General features: G+C 42.3%; 1 long non-coding RNA gene across 1 annotated transcript in view; it reads right to left on the bottom strand.

Annotated features, from left to right (window-relative positions):
- Nucleotides 1-3,922: 3,922 nt before the first annotated feature.
- LOC133066264 (uncharacterized) overlaps nucleotides 3,923-10,560 on the bottom strand; it is a 144,622-nt gene continuing 137,984 nt past the window's right edge. The window contains exon 4 of the long non-coding RNA XR_009695110.1: nucleotides 3,923-4,090. This is a non-coding gene — a long non-coding RNA (uncharacterized LOC133066264). The remainder of the gene's footprint in view (nucleotides 4,091-10,560) is intronic.

Raw genomic sequence — 10,560 nt, 5'->3', positions numbered from 1 at the left:
ACTTGTATATTAACAGCTAGAGTGTGTTTCCTGAGCTATTATGCTCCTTTGTTGCTATTGTTGTTCAATTGCTCAGTTGTGTCCTATTCTTTGCGACCCCATGGACTGCAACATGCCAGGGATTATGCTCCTAAAATCTCTTAATCAAGAACAAAGAATAAAAAAGTTAGATATGGGTGTTAGCACTGGATTGTGGCCCCAGATGAAATGCCTAGAAATATCAACAGTGGTTGTCTTGAAACAAATTGAAATACTCTGACTGAAGAATCAGGAATGAGGAGGTGAAGAAGTTATTGACCCTGCATCAAAGTGCAGAGGGTTGGCTCAGCTCACTTGGACATTCCAACAGAAGCCCTGACTGAGGCTGTCGTTCAGTCGTTAAGTCGTGTCCAAGCCTTTGGCCACTCCATGGTCTGCCACACACCAGGCCTTCCTGCCCTTCACTATCTCCTGGAGTTTGACAAAGACTGCCTGAGTATAAAACAGCAAATTAAATTATTTGGCAACCAAGTTATCCTCAGAGGTCTTGGATAGACTTGGAAAACGTATACATTTTTCCAATTATTTGTTCCACATAATTTTCAAGTGATTCTCTTACTTTTTCCTGAATTAATAGCCTGAATTAATATATGACCCTAAAATTATACTGTAGTTTATGTTCTTCTAGAAGATTCCATTTGAATTATTTCCCTGAACCTCAAGTTATTTGACAATATAATGAAAATGTTTATTAATGTCTGTCAAGACCAAGCGTTTGCACTAACTACAGGTCTTCCACCCTTCAGGGGGCTGATTATTTCCTCCCAGGGTGCTGGATGTGGCACCTAGATTATACCTGTATTGTGGTTACTTGTTTATAAAACGTGGCTGGTATCTATGAATTTGCTGCTTTACAATGACAAAATAGGTGCCCCTGGTGCTGTGTTGAGTAAGGTTCCCACCTGAGGCTCATCTACAGATGTTGGGACCAGTGACGCTCCATCCTGTGCTGCAGGTCCTGGCTCCTCGAATCCCTTACCACAGAGCAGTCACATTTGTGTGAAATGTCTCTCTTACTGATGACTTCAGTGATTTTGCCAGATGCAATGTTGAGCTGAGTAGGAGTATGATTTAGTGTAGCCCAAGGGTCTACACTGAGAGGAAGAGACAAGAATGCCGGGCAACGGTGCCAAGGACAACAGGGATGTGTGGGCACTTCCTCTGTGACAAAAAAATGAGCCCCATCAGAGCATCAAAAGTTCTTGCCAAATGTTGTCCAGGCGACTTAGTGAACAAAGCCACAAGCCCGCATGCCTTTATAACCCCCCTGAGACACCATCACCAAGTAGTTATGATTACATTGCACTACACTTGCTGTTGTTGCTCAGTCATGTCCAAGTCTTTGCAACCCCATGGACTGTGGCTCATCAGGCTCCTCTGGCCATGAGATTTCCCAGGCAAGAACACTAGAGTGGGTTGCCATTTCCTTCTCCAAAGGATCTTTCTGATCAAAGAATCAAAACCTCATCTCTTGCATTACAGGTGGATTCTTTACCACTGAGCCACCTGGCACTAGTTCCCCTTTATCCTGAGGAAATGATGCACCATCCCTACTGGATGCCTGAAAACTTGGATAGTACTAAACCCTAAATGTGAAATGCTCTTTCCTATATATAATACACATACATGTGGTAAAGATTAATTTATAAATTAGGCACAGAGATTAACAATGATTAATAATAAAATAGAAAAATTATAATATTCTGTAATAAGAGTTGTGTGAATGTGGTCTGTTTGTCTATCTCAAAGTATGTTGTACAGATTTAATGCCTTTTCCATCTTAACTAAGCACCTACCACATTGTGGCCATGTGAGTGACAGAGCGCTTGGTAAATACCACATTGTGCAAAGGTCTGTTATTACATCAGACTCCATCTTCAGTGACAAACAAAACCCCATATAAGCTCTTGGTTTCTGCTGCTTCTCTCTTTCTACATCCCGAGTCGGGTCTTTCAGGGGCTAGAAAGCAGGTGAGCCTGAATGCCAAGAAATACAACCCAGTTTACTTTCTGAGCCATCCGATTCCAAGTCTCGGTTTCTGTGGGCCTGGAGACCTCATACAAAGGTTCTGAGGTCGTGTTCAGGATCAGGAAGAATAGGTGGCATCTGGTAAAGTTGTCCCACCACAGGAGGTCAGCAGCTCAGAGACAGCAAACGGGAGGGTGGGAACGAGGTTTGGAGTAAGAAACTGAGGGCTGAGAAAGGAACCTGATGCAGGGACATCTTTAACGGGATTTGCAGGTGCCTGATTTTGCAAAAGGGGAAACAGATAAAGAGAGGGTACTTGCTGTTCTGGTAGGTGGCCCTCCTGGAACTAGAACCCAGGTTGCCCAACTTCTCTTCCAGTGCTTTTAAAATAGGTCTTTAGCTCCTCCATGCTGCTTCCACCCTAGTCAAGTGACCACACAGAATAAATCTGCCAGGACAGCAAGCAATTTCAACAGTCTTTACTAAGACATTTAGATTTGTCAGAGCACAGGTCCAAGTCGGAGGTTTGGGTAATACACCACCCTCTCAATCGGCAGAAGAGCCAAGAGGTGGACCCAGGCCTCATTCTCCTTGAAGATGCTCCTGCAACAAGCTGGGAGAAAGCCCTGCTATCCCCACATCTGCCACTAGGGAGCAAACACGGAGAAGGTTTATCAGCTGTGCAGTCCAGCCGCTGCCAGCAGAGGGGAGGGCCGCCTGCCTTGGTTTCCGGCCAGGGACCAGAAGTAAAAAGCCAGTATGAATTGGTTTTACTGTCTAGCAAAATGAAAATACTCACAGATGCTCATTTGTTCTACAATTTCAGATTCCTTAGTGCTGAAGCTGATTAGCTCCAGACAGGGCACTTGAATATAAATCATCAGGATGCGAAAGAACTATGGCCTTAAAGTTATTCTCACACTTGGCTTCCACATCTGCAAGTAAAGGGAACCATAATGCCCTCCTGTGTGGCTGCTGAGGGGCACAGATTATCATTTGCTTATCACATAGTAAGTACTCACTGTATACTATTGGCCAGCAGTTGAAAGTGATTTTACTTTATTAACATATCCCTTAAGTAAATATTTATTGAGCACCTACTATGTATAAGACTTGGGAGATAGAATAATGAATATCACACTTCATTCTTCACAAATATCACAATTATTATTTTTCATGCTTTATCTATTTTCATATTTTTTCTTAATAACAGCAATTCTATAATCTCTGGTTTCTTTTGCTGTCCTTGTTATAAGAAGTTCAGCACTAAATCTGAAGGCCCAGCTTGGCTGCTCTTTTGTCCATTATAACCAGCAGATTCCTGTTCTTCTTTTCTAGTTGCTTGTCATATTCTACTGATATTTATAGTTTACTAAGTCACTGTATATCTCTTTGACCTGCCTTCTCATCCACAACTATGGACTACTGCCTTGCTGACAGGAAGCACTGGTCAGAGACTGGAACACTTCAGGGAAAGGAGGGTGACTGCCCAGAAAAAAAAAAAAAAACACATATTTACAGGTAAGGAAATTATTAAATTGGCCTGAGGGGAAAGGGGATGAAGTGGAAACAGTAGTAATCAAAACAGCTGTGAGAAAGACAGGACTCGTGCTCTGGGGCAGAAAGAGGAATATGGGTGAAAATAAAGATGCTTCCCAGGGCAGCTCCCAGTGAGAGCAGAGAAGAAAAAGGAGATGAGGTGGTGGAGGTGAGCCCTAAAAAGGATAGATTAGGGGAGAAGTGCTGTGTATCCATTTCAGGGATGAAGGAGGACAGGGAAGACAACTAGAAATAGGTTTCCCATCAAGGAATAAAGAAGAGCAGGGAGTAGAAATCACTGCCCAGGAGGGGAGGAAAATTACCCAATTACCTGAAGGGAGAAGTTCCTGGGGTCACTGGTTGCTAAGCTGATCTCAGGTCCCCCTGTGATTGTCAGGTGGCCTTGGTCCTGATGTTCACACACCTCCATGAACCGGGATGGGTATAAGGAACTAGTGAACACATGTGTTAAAACATGTGTTTTAATAGTTAAGCAGTGCTCAGCACACATCAAGGGGGCTGCAGATGGGCCAGCACACTTGACCTGAAAGAAGAAAAGAAAAAAAGAAAACATGCTGATTGTAGCAATGGAGAAGTAGGCTATGCAGCTGTTAAGAAACTATCTTGGCCAAACAATTCACAACTTTTCTTTTAAAAGCTAAGTAGACGCCACAAAATATGTACCTCCATGTGCCAAAAGGTATGTGCTGGAACCATAAACTACCAAAATGTCTATCAATCAGAAAATGGAAAAAAGATTGTATTTTCACACAGCAATGAGAATGAACAAACTGAAGCTATATACAATACAAATGAATCTCATAAACAGAATATTGAGCAGAAGAAGCTAGACACAAAAGAATGCAGACTATATGACTGCTTTTACATAAGGATCAAAGGCAGGTTGCACTATGGTGTTACCAGTTTGGGTGGTAGTCACCCCTGGGGTACAGACTGGCACACTGCACCAGCTAGTTTCTGGGGTGCCTGTCATGTTCTGTTTCTTGATTGGCTGCTTACAAGCATATACATTCGCTTTGTGAAAATTCATTGAACTGTGCATATTTCTACAAGTTTTATGTAAGGTTTCAATACAAAGTAAAAACAACAACACAAGCAGTTATGAGGGTCTTGACACTGGGTCCCAGGAAGGGCAGTGGGACATATAGCACCCACCCCAGTGCCAAACAGGGGTAGAGAGCAACCAAAGAGTGAGGCATGACCACCAATTCCACAGCTGGCTTTATAGGGTAACTGGCAACTCACTCACGTCAGGATGTGGTTAGATTAAAGAAACTAAGCCGTTCTGTGGCACCTTCACTTCCTGAGTGCTGGCTGAGTTATGACAGCACAGCCCGCCGGCCTGGGTGTGAATTCCCACTCCACCACATGACCCCACAGCACGACTCTGGGTCAATCTCTTAAATACCCAGGGTCTCAGTTTCCATGTCTCTAAAATAGGAGTAGTGATAGGTGTGACAACATTAAATTTGGATCCACATCCCACACAGAGTAAGTTGCTGGTAATGGTTTGTTTCTGTTTACATCTGTGTGCCAGGCACTTTAATCCTCATATCCATACATGGACTCAGGGAAGAAGTGATCTCAGTGAGGCCACATGCCCAGGAAATATAGAATAGAGATCTTAATCCCAGGCTTGCCTAGCTTTCCTGACAAAGAGGGAAAACTCTCTCCTAGAAACCAAGAAATGGAAAAGATAAACAAGAAAGGCATTCAAGGGTGAGGAAACATGTTAGACTTTGGAACAAGCAAAAAAGATTACTGCCTTCCAGTGGGATGCTGGAATCATCTCATTATCTGATGCTATGAGAGCTCTGTGCCTTCCATTGCCTTTTGAGCTATTTTGTTATTGTTTAGTTGCTCAGTTGTGTCTGACTCTTTGCAACCCGTGGGGGACTATAGCCCCCCAGGCTCCTCTGTCCATGAGATTTTCCAGGCAAGAATACTGGAGTGGGTTGCCATGCCCTTCTCCAGGGGACATTCCCAACCCAAGAATCAAACATCTCCACGTCTCCTGCATTATAGGTGGATTCTTTACCACTGAGCCACCTGAGAAGCCCCTCTGAAAATTGTAAATAAGGGATAGCAAAGACAAGTAAATAAATTCTGGAGCCCCCTAAGAGCAATAATAAAGTAAGATCCAAATCCATAAAAAAAATTATGTCAACATTCCTTTATACCATACAAACTTGTGGTCTTTTGACTTCTCCTTTGAAACAGTTACATCTTACCAGTGCCTCATTCAATTAGTGCGTTAAATAAAATCTTTGACATGTGTTCATTTTATGTTTGCATGAGAAGCATGATTTCACTCTTTCAACACGTGGGAAGAATACAGGTTCAGATCTGTGGCCCTGGGGCTTCCTGAGGAAGGTCTAGCCTTTGCTCTACTGAAATCTGCTGGCAGGAGCCCAGGTGGCCCACATGCTGCAGGCATGAGGCCAAAGCCCAAGGTTTGGCCTGTTCTCTGCTTCCTGCCCAGGACTGGCAAGGACTGTGAAGGCTGGCTGGACTTTAGAAGGAACTCTGGCCAACCTGAAAGCAATTAACCATGAGTAGGGAAGGATGCTACAATAGCAAAGCCAGGGCTCTGGGCACCCAGTCTGCCTACTGTTTCAGGGGGCTGCAAAAAAGAGAAAAAAAAAAAGAGTCTAAGCCAGCAATATTAAGACTAGATCTTTTTTTTTTTCCATTTATTTTTATTAGTTGGAGGCTAATTACTTTACAATATCGTAGTGGTTTTTGCCATACATTGACACGAATCAGCCATGGATTTACATGTGTTCCCCATCCCGATCCCCTCTCCCGCCTCCCTCCCCATCCGATCCCTCTGGGTCTTCCCAGTGCACCAGCCCTGAGCACTTGTCTCATGCATCCAACCTGGGCTGGTGATCTGTTTCACCCTTGATAGTATACTTGTTTCAATGCTATTCTCTCAGAACATCCCACCCTCGCCTTCTCCCACAGAGTCCAAAAGTCTGTTCTGTACATCTGTGTCTCTTTTTCTGTTTTGCATATAGGGTTATCGTTACCATCTTTCTAAATTCCATATATATGCATTAGTATACTGTATTGGTCTTTATCTTTCTGGCTTACTTCACTCTGTATATGGGCTCCAGTTTCATCCATCTCATTAGAACTGATTCAAATGAATTCTTTTTTTTTTTTTTTTAGTTGGAGGCTAATTACCTCACAACATTTCAGTGGGTTTTGTCATACATTGATATGAATCAGCCATAGATTTACACGTATTCCCCATCCCGATCCCCCCTCCCATCTCCCTCTCCACCCGATTCCTCTGGGTCTTCCCAGTACACCAGCCCCGAGCACTTGTCTCATGCATCCCACCTGGGCTGGTGATCTGTTTCACCATAGATAGTATACATGCTGTTCTTTTGAAACATCCCACCCTCCCCTTCTCCCACAGAGTTCAAAAGTCTGTTCTGTATTTCTGTGTCTCTTTTTCTGTTTTGCATATAGGGTTGTCGTTACCATCTTTCTAAATTCCATATATATGTGTTAGTATGCTGTAATGTTCTTTATCTTTCTGGCTTACTTCACTCTGTATAATGGCCTCCAGTTTCATCCATCTCATTAGGACTGATTCAAATGAATTCTTTTTAATGGCTGAGTAATATTCCATGGTGTATATGTACCACAGCTTCCTTATCCATTCATCTGCTGATGGGCATCTAGGTTGCTTCCATGTCCTGGCAATTATAAACAGTGCTGCGATGAACATTGGGGTACACGTGTCTCTTTCAGATCTGGTTTCCTCAGTGTGTATGCCCAGAAGTGGGATTGCTGGGTCATATGGCAGTCCTATTTCCAGTTTTTTAAGGATAGATCTTTTTTTTTTTAACAAATTTATTTATTTTAATTGTAGGCTAATTACTTTACAATACTGTAGTGGCTTTTGCCATACATCAACATGAATCAGACACTGGTATATACATGTCCCCCATCCTGAACCCCCCTCCCACTTCCCTCCCCATCCCATCCCTCAGGGTCATCCTAGTGCACCAGCCCTGAGCACCCTGTCTCATGCTTCAAACCTGGACTGGCGATCTATTTCACATATGGTAATATATATGTTTCAATGCTATTCTCTCAAATCATCCCACCCTCGCCTTCTCCCACAGAGTCCAATAGTCTGTTCTTTACACCTGGGTCTCTTTTGCTGTCTTGAATATAAGGTCATCATTACCATCTTTCTAAATTCCATATATATGTGCTAATAAACTGTATTGGTGTTTTTCTTTCTGACTTACTTCACTCTGTGTAATAAGCTCCAGTTTCATCCACCTCATTAGAACTGATTCAAATGCATTCTTTTTAATAGCTGAGCAATATTCCATTGTGTATATGTACCACAGCTTTCTTATCCATTCGTCTGCCGATGGACATCTAGGTTGCTTTCATGTCCTAGCTGTTGTAAACAGTGCTGCGATGAACATTGGGGTACATGTGTCTCTTTCAATTCTGGTTTCCTCAGTGTGTATGCCCAGCAGTGGGATTGCTGGGTCGTATGGCAGTCCTATTTCCAGTTTTTTAAGGAATCTCCACACTGTTCTCCATAGTGACTGTACTAGTTTGCATTCCCACCAACAGTGTAAGAGGGTTCCCTTTTCTCCAGCACCCTCTCCAGCATTCATTGTTTGTAGACTTTTTGATAGCAGCCATTCTGACTGGCATGAGATGGTACCTCATGTCGTTTTGATTTGCATTTCTCTGATAATGAGTGATGTTGAGCATCTTTTCATGTGCTTGTTAGCCATCTGTATGTCTTCTTTGGAGAAATGTCTGTTTAGTTCTTTGGCCCATTTTTTGATTGGGTCCTTTATCTTTGGGGAATTGAGCTGCATGAGCTGCTTGTATATTTTTGAGATTAATCCTTTGTCTGTTTCTTCATTTGCTATTATTTTCTCCCAATCTGAGGGCTGTCTTTTCACCTTACTTATAGTTTCCTTTGTAGTGCAAAAGCTTTTAAGTTTCATTAGGTCCCATTTGTTTAGTTTTGCTTTTATTTCCAATATTCTGGGAGGTGGGTCATAGAGGATCTTGCTGTGATTTATGTCAGAGAGTGTTTTGCCTATGTTCTCCTCTAGGAGTTTTGTAGTTTCTGGTCTTACGTTTAGATCTTTAATCCATTTTGAGTTTATTTTTGTGTATGGTGTTAGAAAGTGTTCTAGTTTCATTCTTTTACAAGTGGTTGACCAGCTTTCCCAGCACCACTTGTTAAAGAGATTGTCTTTTCTCCCTTGTATATTCTTGCCTCCTTTGTCAAAGATAAGGTGTCCATAGGTGCGTGGATTTATCTCTGGACTTTCTATTTTGTTCCATTGATCTATATTTCTGTCTCTGTAGCACTAGATCTTTTTTTTTTTTTTTTTTTTTCCCGGCAGAACTTTCTTTTTTTTTTATTTATTTATTTATTTATTTTTTATTATTATTTTTTTTTCCAGTGGGTTTTGTCATACATTGATATGAACCAGCCATGGATTTACATGTATTCCCAATCCCGATCCCCCCTCCCACCTCCCTCTCCACCCGATTCCTCTGGGTCTTCCCAGTGCACCAGGCCGGAGCACTTGTCTCGTGTAGCACTAGATCTTGAAGGGCTGGAGTTTTATTCCTTTCTCTGCCCATTTCTCTTGAGTTTTATTTCCCCAAGTTGTTGTTTAGTTGCTAAGTCATGTTAGACTCTTTTGTGACCCCATGGATAAGACCCTCACAAGGTTCCTCTGTCCGTGGGATTTCTCAGACAAGAATATTAGATTGGGCTGCCATTGCCTCCTCCAAGGGATCTTCCCAACCCAGGGATTGAACCTGTGTCTCTTGAATCAGTCAGTGGATTCTTTACCACTGAGCCACCAGGGAAGCTCCAGGTGAAATACAACTCAGTCTAAAAGCAAGTCAAGTTCTTGTTAATTTATCAAAGAAAAGTAATTATTTCACAGTTTTTAACCTCATGTACAAAGGTGAATTAAAATATTCTTTTAAGAGGAAAAAGTAGCTCAGGGTGGGAATAGTAATGACTGGCATTTGCTTTCTGCCAGACATAATCCCTAGGGCTTAGCATTTTTTCCTTTCAAGACAACCTCATACTTACAAAACAGAAAGAGACTCACAGACTTAGAAAACAAACTTATGGTTGCTGAGGGGGAACAGATAGTTAAGCACTTGGGAAGGTCATGTACACATTGCTATATTTAAAATGGATAACCAACACAGACCTATTATATCGCACATGGAACTCTGTTCAGTGTTATGTGCCAGCCTGGGTGGGAGGGAGGTTTGGCGGAGAACGAATATATGTATGGCTGAGTCCCTTCACTGTTCACCTGAAACTATCCACAACATTGTTAATTGGATATACCACAATACAAAAAATATTTTAAAAGTCACAAAAAAAGAATAACAAAAAAAAGACAACCTCATGAAGTGGGAAGAGTTATCTGCCCTTTCTGTTGGAAAGTGAAGTAAAGCTTGGATTTCACTCAGCACTAAGACAATCACTCTCATTGAGTGAGTGTTCAATCACAGAGCACCCTGGGAGGACCTAGGTTGTGAGGGTCTGCATCTAGACTGGCGGGTCTGAGGTGCTAGCAGGACCTCCAGGTGGTGCTGTCTAGTCAGAAGTTGAAAATGTAGGACTGCTAAGGAGAGGTCAGATAATTTATCCACTAAACAAATTATTTATTGTGAATCTATTTTGTGCCAGGCAGTTTCAGACTGACTAAAAGAGGCAAAATTCCTATTCACATAGAGCTAAAATTCCAATGCGGGCAGTTAATAAGTGAAATACAAGTAAGGTTAGACAGGAATAAGTTTCATAAAGTAAATCAAAGAAGAGAGAATGAATTTGGAGAATTAGGGAAATGGGGTGGGGGGGAATGCATATGGACTTCCCAGGTGGCGCTAGTGGTAAAGAACCTGCCTGCCAATGCAAGAGACATAAGAGATGCGAGTTTGATCCCTGGGTCAGGAAGA

This window comes from Dama dama, chromosome 12, assembly GCF_033118175.1.
Source record: "Dama dama isolate Ldn47 chromosome 12, ASM3311817v1, whole genome shotgun sequence".
NCBI classification, from domain to species: domain Eukaryota; kingdom Metazoa; phylum Chordata; class Mammalia; order Artiodactyla; family Cervidae; genus Dama; species Dama dama.
Note: the sequence above shows the minus strand (reverse complement) of the source record. Positions and strands in the feature narration are given on the sequence as shown.